Here is an 11042-nt window from a genome sequence, read left to right on the forward strand (position 1 = left end):
AAGACACTGGGGAAACTGGAATGGAGCTGCTGCAACACAACTTCTGGTCATGAAAGAGAGTGCTAGAATGGTACCGGTGTAACAGGTCCCAGGAGGGTCTGTCTCAGATACACCAGGAGCAGCCCAGGATTGGGAGGGTGCAAAGATAGCCCCACCCTCTCCCTAGGCTGTGAGTTCAGTGCTGTCACCCCACTGTGTTGTGTCCTGAGGAAGGTGTGGTTGGTGGCAGAGAGGGAGAACTGGCTATTCTAGTGGAAGGCAAAGATCTGCTGGAATCCAGCCATTCATAGCAGCTCTCCCCCTTTTCCTCACACTCCCTGATGTCCTCTCAAATGCTGCAGAAGGCGAGGCACTGTTGCTCATGCAGGCTCCAGGCACCAGTGAAGGAAGCAGGTGCCTGGGGCGGCCAATAGAAAGGGGTAGCACTCCATATGTTATTGGGGTGGCACGTCCGGGTCTTTGGTGGCAATTCAGCAGCAGGTCGTTCATTCCCTCTCCTCCTCTTCGGCGGCAGCTCAATCGGGTTTTTCTTTTTTTCTTTTTCTTTTCTTCGCTGCTTGGGGCAGCAAAAAAGCTGGAGCTGACCCTGCATGCAGTAGTGCATTTTACATTTTTAATGTATTTGCTCCTGAAAAGGGAACATGCTGCACAGTCAGGATATCCTCCACACACTACTCTCTCTTCCTTTACCATGTCCCTTTCACCCCGCTCCATGGCATTGCATAGCTTCTGTGGGGCTAGCAGCAGCTATGCTAGGAGGGGGATACTTCTACAGAGATACTGTTTCCTTCTAGGCAGGTCCCCCATTGGCTCTGCTTCCCTCCTCACTGTGCAGCAGAGATGGACGATATGTTCCTTTATGACTTCCCATAAGTACAAAGGACTGGATGAGACCTCCTGGGTCATCAAGTCCAGTCCCGTGCTATTTCAGGCAACCACATCATCTAATCAAATCCTTATCAGCCTCTTGCTATCAACATGTCTAGTCTTACAAAAGTCTGCCGCTTTTGGGCTGCAACACTCCCTTTTGCTGAGTAATTCAGCACAATCTCAGAGCTAGGCTCATACTGCTATGTGACCTTGCAAGTCTCCTTATTGTTGGGTTAGCACAGGCTGGCTGAATCCCTGCAATAACGCTGCTGGTGTGATTTCAGTTTCACAGAACAACATGTATTTGTTACTAGGCAAGGGTGCAAAGGCAGCGTTCCTCGTGCTGCTGGTAAAAAACAGCTTCCCTTCCTTCCCAGGGCAGGAAGTGCATACCCCCTTCAACTTCCTCTCAGAGCTACTTACTGAGACGGGGTCCTTTCTCACTGAGAGAAGCCACACCCTTAGGGTTGGGTGTGGATACACCACATACAGACCCAGCCAGAACAGAAACTATTACAATATTCAGCCCTGCATTGGAATCCCCCAGGCTGCATTTATGCTGGGCTGGATGGGATCATTACTAATCACTAGTGCCCTTGTATTCAGAGCAGGCCCCTGTTAAGGAAACTTTACATAGACTTTTGCTGTCTTATCACTTGATTCCTTAAATGCTGAAGTTCTCTCTGTGTGTTTGTTAGATTGTTATGCTCCCAAAATAGTCTGTTAGCGACAATAAAAAGGTGTGGGGTGGGAGGAGGTGTTGTTGGGAAGGCCACAACAATTTTTGTTTGCAGTTCTTAATCCTGAAACACTCTAAGGACTGAAGAAAATATGGTTGCTCTGGTGTTTGTCTGGAGACATGGGGTTGGGTGTGAATTACTTCACAGGGAAATCTTATCTTTTAGAATCTTCAGCCAATCAGGTATTTCAGACAATTAAATCAGAGGATCAGTTTGCTAATTTGGACTCTGAATGTTCAGATTTAGGCAGTATAATCTCTAGTTCGCATAATGTTGCCTGTAGCACCTTGCAGCAGTTATCTCACTTCTATTTTTGTGTTACAAATAGTCAGCACATATTGTATGTGTTTCACTTTTGTGTGTTTTGGGCAAATACCTGTTTCAGGGTCTCTGTCTATCGAAACACGTTCATTCGGGGCAATGGAAGTTAGTAGCCTTTTGCTAAAGTAAACCACCCACTGCACTTTTCTCCCATTCAAAACTGTCAATAATCTCAACGTGGGTCATTTTATTTTTATGGCACTCTGTCTGAAGAACGTGTAAATATTTCTGCTATCTAAGGATTTCAAGTAAATGATTAACCATGCTCTTGCATTATGCACTTTTTCATTTACCCTCCTGTTTCATTACATTCCCTCTTCTTGTACTATCGATCACGTACACAGCTAAATTCTGTATTTATCTGGGCAGTAGATTTTTACAGTCCTCTGTTCAAAAGGTATATGGCTAAAATGCGGTCAGTGGTCTGGACTAGGCAATAATTTAAGTTTCTGAGAACAAAGGATGCTGTCTGGCATTTGCTATGCATCACTTGAGTGAGACTAACATGGAATTCCAATATTTAATTGTAAAAGGTTCATATGAGAGTATATAAGGATCTAGATTGCATGCAGGCATAAATCCAGTGTACCTTCTCTTGGGGGGGGGGGGTGTTGGGGAAGAACCCTAATATCTAATTGCATTCATTGCCTGTTGCTGAAAATGTCTCTTTCACACAAGATAACACTCCTGTTCCTTTGCTCAATGCTACTGATTAGTAATGTTCTGCATCTTAGCTGATATTCTGTATTTATTTTTACGAAAGGCAGTGTGGTCCAGTGGCTAGATCATTGGATCAGGACTGAGGACATCCAACTACCATTCCTAGCTTTGTCTCTAGCCTACAGGGTGACCCTGAGCAAATCAATTCATCTCACTGTGCTTCCATTTCTCTGCCTGTAAGTGGGGATAATAATATCTACCATCTTTGTAAAGTACTTTGAGATTTACAGAGAAAAAGTGCTATGTAAGAGCTAAGTAGAGCTGGTTGTAAAGTGGAATTTCTTTCTACACAAAATGCCCACTACTTAAAATTTGTTTTTGTTCTGAACTAGAACAAAAAGCTGAAATTTCAAAATTCCTTATAGACAGGAAATTCCAAAACATCTTAATTCAGAAACAGTAAAACATTACATTTTGGTAATGTCAAAACATAATATTAATGGATATTATATATTAACATTAGAATACAATATAAAAGTCAAATTGAAATGATAATATTGACTCTCCTTTTGAAAATGTCTTAAATAGACACATGCATGCAAAAAGTTAATCTTAGACAAAACTGGACTTTCTGACAGAAAAGTGCTCCATCAAGAATCTTGGGGCTAACTAGAGCAAACTTTTTTTTTTTTTTTTAACACAAATCTAGGGGATAAAATCAATGTGACATGAATCATATGCACTGATGTGCTACCAGTGAGCCCATTTGTGTCCAAAATAGTCATGTGCAAGGCAAAAGTGATATAAGGCAGGCCGTATATCTTGTCCCTCTTTCCCCCATAAACAGCAGAACAAGTGAAATGGTTGGAGTCAAATTCTACTCGCATGTATGTCAATGTACATCCAGAGTAACTCCTTTGATTTTTGGATCTATACTGATAGAGTTGGCACGTGGAAATAGATGCAAACTGAGATAATGGTGGTGGTTTCCCACACTTCCCATACTTCGTATATCAAATCCATCAAAATGACTGTACTGGCTCTGCAGTCAAGCATGCTAGAGAAAGAAATGACTGTAACACCACATATGACTTATCATTCAGCATGCTTTCAATTTTGTGTGGTTTAATAAAGCCAAGGGAGAGGCTCTGGGTGTGGGTGACACACCTGCCTTGTTTTTGTTTTTCGAGGTTGGCTGCTCAATGTTTTCCCTGAACAGGAACACCTTGTTCTCAAGAGCTAGTCTCAGTCTCGGTGCAGTTAGGCCACAATCTGAAGAGATGAATTCTTACACCAGTGGAGGCTAGTGATGGACTTATTACTGATGATAGTGAAACAGTTAATTTTTAACTGCTCATATTAAAGCAGCTGTTTGACAGAGGGCTAGATTCTGATCTCAGTTACACCAGTGAGATTGAAATCAGACTATGAAGCCAAGGTCTCTAAGAGTCATGCAACTCTGCTCTTTTAAAATAAGACCAACATCATGGTGAACACAAGTTTCTCCTCAGATTAACTTGCTCTTTAATCTCCACCCAATCCTGCTATTTGCATTTGCTCCTTCCTTACTGAAGCAATACCCCTATAGTGGTGGTTTTGCTTGTGCAAAGACTGCAGGGTTTAGCATAATTATAATTTAAAACATGCTTACACATTATAATTGAGGTCCAGCATGTCTTGTTTGAGATACATCCATCTATTTCAGGTCTTTGTAACTATGACACTGTAGAACAGAGAGTAAGAGAGGATACAGGATTGTTCTGTACTACATAACTAAAGATAGCGCCACAGTTGCATGATACAGACCTGTACATGGTACTTACAGAGGACCTGCAAAGATTTCAGAAAATATGAACTAACAGCAGGGTTATGAGTGCGATGAAGGCTTCAAAACAGCCCCAAGGAACCAATAAATAGCTTAGTTTATAATTAGATATTTATTATCTTTACCAAAAAGTCCAGGTTTCCCATCAATAGGCATTTGTTAACTCACCACATTGTCTCATTCTGGGATGTCACAAGTACCACTCATTCTTTCTGAACTGTGGCTCTGACCTATAGACTAGTGGTTGCCAGTGGTTAATGCAGCACCGTCTATTGTGAGAAAATCACTCATCACTCTGATTTAAAGAAAGGGTTGGCTTTGTTATCCATGCCACGATCAGGCTGCATATCAAAGCTCGCATAACACAGGAAGTGCTTCCAATGGTAGGAGCGATAAGATAGAGGGGTATAGAGGGGAAGCTGCTGCTATTCCAGTCTATAGGTTGCATTAGCAGTAATGGGGAGATTGCAACACAGCACTCCAATCCAGGGCCAGATTAACACAGGGGCATTAGGGGCTGCAGCCCAGGGCCTTGAGCTACGAGGGCCCCAGCAAAAATAAAACCATAATTATATACAATTCAGTAGTCACCAACCTGTCAATCACGATCGACTGGTCAATCCTGGAGCCTCTGCCAGTCGATTGCAGTCTCTGGGCTGCTAAAAGTCCAGCAGCGCAGCAGGGCTCAGGCAGGCTGCCTGCATGCCGTGGCCTCATGCCACTCCTGGAAGCAGCCGGCTGCTGGCCCGTCTCTGTGGGCGATGGGAACCAACCAACGGTAGGTGCATGGGCGGTGGACGTGGGCAGCACATGGAGACACGCTGTCCCCCTTCCCCTGAGGGGCGTGCAGAGACGTGCCAGCAACCGTCTGCTTCTGGGAGTGGCGTGGGGCTATGGCAGACAGGCAGGCAACCTGCCTGAGCCCTGCTGTGCCACCGGCCGGGAGCAGCCTGTGGTAAGCGCCTCCCGGCTAGAGCCTACACCCCTTGCACCCCCTTCTGCACCCCAACTCCCTGCCCCAGGTCAGAATCCCCTCCTGCACCCAAACTCCCTCCCAGACCCCGCACCTCCTCAAGCACCCCAATCCCCTTCCCCAGGTCAGAATCCCTTCCTGCCAAACTCCCTCCCAGAACCCACACCTCTCACCCTCCCCTGCACCCCAACACTCTGCCCCAGCCTGGAGCCCCCTCTTGCACCCAATCTCCCTCCCAGAAAGAAACTAATATAACAGCTGTTCTAAGAAAGAAGTAGGCTATTTTGAATTAACTTAACTATATTCTACATGTTTTAAGATTGAAATGTAACCACAGAACAGCTTTTTGTTAATTAAAAGGCAAGTTTAGTATAGCATTAATAGCCTTGATGCCATAATTGTGATCATTTTGTTTTAAATTAGGAAAAAGACTTGTATACGGGGCCCCACAAAATCCAATAGCCCCGGGCCCACAGGAGAGTTAATCTGGCCCTATTCCAATCAGTCCATTCCCCCTTTTGTTCCTGGCACACAGGTAACATAAATATTAAGAGTATATCTGTATGGAGCTAGTACAGGTAGAAATGTCAAGGTACTTAGTTTTGACCTTTCCTACTATATATGTATTGAAGCATTCCAAGCCCAGTATATGAAGTGAAGTCAGTGGTTAGGGTGCTAGCGTGGGACACAGGAGACCTGAGTTCAAGTCCCGGTTCTGTCTTGAACTACCTGTATGACCATCAGTAAGTGATTTTTAGTCTCTCTGTATTTCATTTCCTCCTCTGTAAAATGAGGATAATAGTACCTTCTTACAACACCCCTGTGAGATAGGGATCAAGGCACTAAAGATTTTGAGGTTCTCACATACTACAGTAATACCTGAGATAAGTAGTATAATTGTATACGGTATTATACTAATCTTTCCCAAAGGTTCTTCCCATCCCAGTACTTGCTCATGAGTTAGGATTCTCTTGAACCTTATCAGATCTGGTCAAATTTTCCATAAAAAAAATCTTTTCAATAAAAAATGTTTATTAAATGGAAATGGTCACATATGACTTCCTGATCAGCTCTTCTCATAATTACCACCACCTTTAGGAGTTTGTTTCTCTGCCAGGGAAAACATCTTTAAACACAAATTGTCTGAAACAACATTGCCATCTAGTGGAGAACTAGATTCACTGTTAAAAAGTATTAAATAAACAAAGAGATACTTTGCCCATCTAACAGTTTAAAGAGGTTTTCCTATTACGCAGACCACCTTCCCCTCTTCTCTTGCAGCAGTCACAAACCTTCATGATCACAAGGCTCAGCTACTGCAATTGGTTCTTGCTAGCCCACATCCGGAAGTCCACACAGCAATGAAACAGCCCTGAAGCAGTCACTATTAGAACTTATCAAACAGGGTAAAATGATTTTTCAGTTAAGAAACAGGGATGTTAGTTTCCTCCATCCAAATCTCTCAAAGATTTACAGTAAGTATATCCTTACTTTGCAATGGGAAAACTAAAGCACAGAAAAGTTAAGTGACTTGCCCAAAGTCACAGAGATATTCCAGTCCAAAACATGAATCCAAGGGCCAAGATTTTCAGAAATCCATGCGTACACTTCTAATTCCATATTGAACTAATTAAAGGAGTTAGTAGAAGCTGCTGGGAGCTCAGCACTTTTGAAAATCAGGCCTTCTTATTTAGTTGCCTATATGTGGACTTAAGAGCCTAACTTTAGATACCCATTTTGAAACTCAAGGCCTATTCACCACTTTAAGAACATAAGGGTCTTTGATTTGTCCTGTAGTTCAGGTCTTTGTAGAAAACTCTTTAACAGTGAACAAGAGCCTATAAATATCATTTGTAACTCCATATTTATAACCTTTTCAAAAGGAAAGCATTTAAATGTTTACCACATTTTCTTTTTCTAAAGGAAAAAAAAAGATTTTTCCATTTATAGGAAGATTGGTACCAGTGAGGATGAAGACACTAATGGTTTCAGACTGATTAACATCTGTTATGGTTGATTGGTCCATTAACACACTAGTGCTGGCTACAGGAGTTTCAGTTCCTTTTCCTACACCCCACCCTATCTATATTTTCCTCATCAACATTTGTCTTGTTTACCAGTTCTCTTTAATACACGTTTTCAGTACCAGTTGCTTTCTTGGTACTGGCATGGGAAGCTATGGTTTGTTTGGGGTCAGTTGGGAAATTCAAAACAATCAGGAACCTTCAAATTGCACACAAGTTACCTATCTAACAGTGATCTTATTTTTGTTACCCGTGTTCTCCCATCCCTCCTTTTGTCTGTCATACTCTTGTTGCATCTTTTCTCAAATGAGATTGTAAGCTCTTTGGAGCAGTGTATGGGTTCAGAATGCATTCCTACAGATTGGATAGATTTGCTCTAGTTCAACCAGAAATTATGGACTTGATGAAAGAATTACTGGTTGGGGTTTTATTGCCTGTGTTATGTAGGAAGTCAGACTATGTCATAATGGTTCTTATGGACTTAAAACTTATGAATTTAAAGAAAAAGTATTAAACAGAGAGAAATACCTCTCCCTGTGAACAATTTTGTGAGGCATTCAGATGTCCGTGACAGATTTGGTACTTGGTGCAGGAGAGAGTGTGGATTGTGGGAGGGCATGTCAGGCAGTTACGGCTCCCTGATTCTTAGGGCCAGTGTGCATTAGCTCCATTGATAGAGCAGTTGCGGGACTGCTCTAAATTAAGCCATGGGGGTAGTTCCATTAAAGGTGTACTTCCTATGCCAGTGGAGGGTAGGGATAGAAGAGCTCTGGGCTGACACATCTCTTCTCTCCACTCTTTTCTTCCACTAATGCACCTCTATGCTGGGAGGGTGCAGAGTGGGAGCAGGGTGATAGTACAGGACCAAGTAGTGGCAAGTTACACCAGTAGGAAGCTCTAATCTCAGAGGGGAATTCTCTGCTGGCCATTTGTGTCTCTGCTCTGCCTGAGTGGCACAAAGTGTAAATTACATTTAACCTGCACCACACTGAGTAGAACTAAGTGCTTCTCATACCTACTTCTGTCAGGCTTATCTGCTTTGGTAAATCATATGCCTAGGTCTAAACTTTAGGGAGAATAAATGCACGAGGGGAAAAAAAACCTGCTCTCTTCTACCCCAGGCAGACTGCCCATCTAATATGGAAAAAGTAAGGGCCAGATCCTGCCCCTGTTGAAATTAATGATAAAACTTCCTCTGGAAACAAGTCTGGGTCCCTAATATTAAGCAATAAAGAGGAGATAAAATGAAACAAGAAGGGGTTCTGCCAACAGGGGTCTGTTTTTTTTTCAAAGCAACTTCTTCCCTTCTTGATAAACAGGAAAAAGAATAGAGGTGCAGAAAAGTGACAAATTACTTGATGGCTGGAGAAAATGCCTTACAGTAAGACTTACAGAGCTCAATCTATCCAGGGGGATCAAAAAGACAACTCAGCGGTGACTTGATTAAGATGTATAAGTACCTTAACTGGGGAGAAAATACTTGGCACTGAAGGGCTCTTTAATCTACCAGAGAATGACATAACAAGAACCCAATGACTGGAAGCCGAAGCCAGACAAACTCAAATGACAAACAAGGCATAACTTTTAAGAGTGAGGGTGATTCCCAAGGGAAGTGGTGGGTTCTCCATCTCTTCCAGCCAAGACTCTGTGCCTTTCTGGATGATATGCTCTAGCCAATCACAAGTTACTGGGCACAATACAGGGGAAACAGGGTGAAATTTAATATCCTTGAATATACACAAGGCCAAACTAGATGATCTAATGGTCCCTTCTAGCCTTAAACTCTATGAATACTCCAGCAAGTACCTCAGTATTCAACTACTTTGGCTGTTACATCTTAATACCATTAGGCTAAGTGGTAGGCAAAACAGCTCACAGAAGACTCATCTTTGGTCTTTGTGTCTCATCTTTGGGTTATGAGATATGGTGGATGATGGGAGATGAATGGAGAATGGGCTTTTAATGGAAAGTCTACAACAACCTTCCTTATGGAATCACAACACTATGGCTTCATCTTTTTTTCCAAAGTCACCCATATAGTCCATAGTGCAAAGACATTTCATGGCACTTGCTGGGCTCTGGCTGGGATTGCTAAAACCTACAAGTCACACAGAGGTTTTGGATAAATCCATTGTCAGCTCTTTACTTCTTAAACTCTCATTTCCTCCTTCTTTCATGCATGCTTTTATTCTAAAATGTCCTATAACCATTGAACTTCCTACTTCTTTTTTAAGTAAAGGCTGACAATGGAATTTTTTTTCCCTTTTGGGTGAGGCATGAAGCCAGAAAAAAGGGGAAACAAGATTTACTGCCCTTGAAGGCATAAGCAAATGCCTGGTGATTAATAGTTTATATGGATCCATCAACACTAAGTTCTTAGCTCAGAATCTGCAGTCAGGACTGCCCCATTCTGAAGCAGTTTAATAATATCTTGTAAGCATCTGGTTCAGGGAAAATAAACGTTCTCTTCTTTCTGAAACTAATGTACATGGTTTGAAAGAGGCATCCATTTCACAATGCAACTTCTAAAGGAAAGGATCTATAATTGCATTGGTAGAATAGAAATAATGAACAGTAATTAAACAAGCTACCTAAAGATATTCTCAGGATAAGACATGCCAACAATTTTGTTCACCATGGGACAGATTTGGGGAGAAAGAAGTTTTATGGAACTTTCTTCTTCCCCCATGCAACATTGACCACAGTTGGAATGCAGATGCAAGTATGCCTTACCCTCTTACCTTCTACACTTGCCAGCAGAACTGATGTGAGATATGCATGGTTCAGCTTTTCAAAGGAGAGGGGATATGTGGCACCACCATGGGCTCCCCTTAAGCTCCGACAGGAACCCAGCTGCAATTTCTGCCGGGGCTCCCACTTCAATATCCCACCTCCCTTTCCCAGCCTAGCCCTACCCTCAACAGAGTCAGTGTATTAAAGCAGTGATCTGATCCTATTGATCTAGTTTTGCAACCTGATGATTACAAAGATTTTATGGCCACACTGTTGAACTCAGGTGCCTAAGAATTAAATCCATATTTAGGTATCTCCACCTTTTTTCAGGCATTGAAAGATGAGACCGGGACAAGGTTTGAGGTTAACTGAGGATAGCTAAGTGATACAATTTTGGTGAGGACCTTAGAGTTGAAGAGCAGTGCAATGGACTAACTATATTATTTCTGTCTGACCCAAGGCACTGAACTGCTGCTTGTTACTATTTAGAAACCAAAAATAATGAATGGTCTGGTTGTCTGAAGTATTGCACCACCACTGATGTCTCAGATGCAGTTTAAAGAGGTTTTTCTATTACACAGACCACTTTCTCCTCTCTCTCTTGCAGCACTCACAAATCTTCATGATCACAAGGCTCAGCTACTGTAATTGGTTCTTGGTAGCCCCCAAGTCTGGAAGTCCACACAGCAATGAAACAGCCCTAAAGTAGTCACTACTAGAACTTATCAAACAGGGTAAAATGATTTTTCCATTAAGAAACAGGGATGTTAGCCAAATACCATGAAACAAATAGTATTCAATCAGTTCTGGTCAGCCTTAGGAAGTCATCGTTTAGGTACAGGTGCCACACAATGGTATCCGAGATACCTCCATCACAGCCTCTTGTGATTATATAG

This window comes from Dermochelys coriacea, chromosome 4 (genome assembly GCF_009764565.3).
Source record: "Dermochelys coriacea isolate rDerCor1 chromosome 4, rDerCor1.pri.v4, whole genome shotgun sequence".
NCBI lineage: Eukaryota > Metazoa > Chordata > Testudines > Dermochelyidae > Dermochelys > Dermochelys coriacea.